The sequence below is a fragment of the Octodon degus genome, unplaced genomic scaffold, assembly GCF_000260255.1.
Source record: "Octodon degus isolate 3935 unplaced genomic scaffold, OctDeg1.0 scaffold00372, whole genome shotgun sequence".
In the NCBI taxonomy this organism is placed as follows: Eukaryota; Metazoa; Chordata; class Mammalia; order Rodentia; family Octodontidae; genus Octodon; species Octodon degus.
Window position 1 is genome coordinate 17,970 of NW_004524948.1, and position 2,413 is coordinate 20,382.

The 2,413-nt window shown below is 35.8% G+C and overlaps 1 non-coding gene across 1 annotated transcript; it reads right to left on the reverse strand.

Annotated features, from left to right (window-relative positions):
- Positions 1-1,039: 1,039 nt before the first annotated feature.
- LOC111814597 lies at positions 1,040-1,146 on the reverse strand. Its single transcript, XR_002819543.1, has one exon. It is a non-coding gene; the product is annotated as a U6 spliceosomal RNA (small nuclear RNA).
- Between the last annotated feature and the right edge of the window lie 1,267 nt (positions 1,147-2,413).

The following is a 2,413-nucleotide window of genomic DNA, read 5'->3' on the forward strand; positions in this document are numbered from 1 at the left end:
GGACCTGGACTTTTCTTTGTTGGCAGGCTCTTTATTACATTCCGTATTTCAATGGCTCTTATTGGGTTATTGAGAGTCGTTATATCCTCTGGATTCAGTTTTGGTAATTTGTACCTTTCTAGGAATCTGTCCATTTCGTCTGTGGCTTCTATTCTGTGAGCGTAAAGATTCTTAAAGTAGCTATTGATAATCTTCTGAATTTCCACTGGGTCTGTAGTAGTTATACCCTTTTCATTCTTTATTGCTTCAATTTGAATTTTTTCTTTACTCTCTTTGATGAGGTTGGCTAGGGGCTTATCAATTTTATTTACTCTTTCAAAGAACCGGCTTTTTGATTTGTTAATTCTTTGAACTGTTTTCTTCCTCTCAATTGAATTAATTTCTGCTCTAATCTTTATGATTTCTTCCCGTCTTTGGGCCCTGGGTTTGGTTTGCTCTTCCTTTTCTAGATGTCGGAGGTGCAGCATTAGGGTGTTTATTTGTTCCCGTTCTGTTTTCCTAATGTGTGAGTTCACAGCTATGAATTTCCCTCTGAGAACTGCTTTCATCACATCCCATAAATTACGATAAGTTGTGGATGAATTTTTATTGAATTGTAGATATTGTTGAATTTCTTGTTTAATTTCATCTGTAACCCATTGATTCTTGAGTAGGGTGTTGTTTAATTTCCATGTATTTAGTGGGTTTTTCTGGTTTTTTTTGTTATTTATTTCCAGTTTCATTGCACTGTGGTCAGATAATGTGCATGGGATAATTTGTTTTCTTGCATATACTTAAGCATGACCTATGTACTAGTATGTGATCTATTTTAGAAAATGATCCATGTGCCGCTGGAAAAAAATGTGTATTCCGCTGTGGTTTGGTTGAACACTGTGTATGTCTACCAAGTCCATTTGTTCCAAGCTCTGGTTCAGTTGTGCTACTTCTTTGCTAATTTTTTCTGATTGATCTATCTTTTTGGGGTAAGGGTGTGTTAAGGTCTCCTGTTAAGATTGTTGTACTGGATATTAGATTTTTCTTTTTCTTTTTTTTTTTTAGCAAAAATATGGAACGCTTCACAATTTTGCACGTCATCCTTGCACAGGGGCCATGCTAATCTTCTCTGTATCGTTCCAATTTTAGTATATGTGCTGCTGAAGCGAGCACTGGATATTAGATTTTTCATGTCTATTAAAGTTTATCTTGTATAGTTGGGTGCTCCTGTCTTTTGTGCATACATATTTATGATTGTTATTTCTTCCTTTTGAATTTTTCCTCTAACTAGTATATACTGGCCTTCTTTATTTCGTTTAATCATTCTTGGTTTGAAGTTGAGACTGTCTGAGATCAAGATAGCTACCCCTGCTTTTTTCTGAAGTGCTGGGGCATGTAGTATTGTTTTCCATCCTTTGACTTTCAGCCTGTGAGTTTCTTTATGAGTTAAATATGTTTCTTGTATACAGCATATTGTTGGGTTTTGTTTCCTAATCCACTGTGCCAGTCTATTTCTCTTAATTGGAGAATTGAGTCCATTTACATTGATGTTTATTTTTGAGATGTGTTGACTTACCATTGACATGTTATTTGAATGCTGTTTTGTAACTTTTTTCTCCTGTGTCTAATTGTTTGTCCTATTTAGTGGGTTTCTTCTGTTCTCGTTGGTGGAGTTCTGATCATTTTGGTCCCGCTCTAGAACATCTTTCAGTGGTCTGTGTAGGGTTGGTTTTGCAATCATAAAATTCTTTATTTGTTCTTTGTCGTGGAAGTATTTCACTTCTCCATCAAACTTGAAAGGAAGTTTTGCAGGTTATAGTAGTCTGGGTTGGAATTTGTTTTTGTAGAGGACTTGAAGTACTCTGCTCCATGCTCTTCTTGCCTTCATGGTTTGTGAAGAGAAGTCAGCCATAATTCTGATGGGTTTTCCTTTGAATGTGATCTGCTTCTTTTCTCTAGCGGCTTTCAGTATGATATTCTTGTGTTGGATTTCTGGGATCTTGACTATTATATATCTCGGTGTGTTTTTAATTGGGTTGAAGTTATTTGGAGTTCTGTAAGGTTCAGTTACATGAGTATCAGATTGTTTCCTCATATTTGGGAAGTTTTCTGCTATTCCTTCTGCCCATATTCTTTTTATATCATTTGTATTGACTCCTTCATTCTCATTGATGTCTATTCTCACATTGTTCATCTTTGCATCATCTTGCAGGTGATGAATTAATTTTTCCTGCATCCTAGTTGTTTTTAAGAGATCCTCTCTTGCCTTTTCACTAGCTGCACCAGCGTCTTCAAGATCTGAAACTCTATCTTCACTTTCACTCAAATGGTTTTTCAGGCTTGTTATTGAGATTTTAAGGTCCTCTACATCTCTTTGACTGCTTCTTGTGATCTATTTGTTTCCTGTATTTCTCCGTCAAGGAATCCATCATTTTTTTTT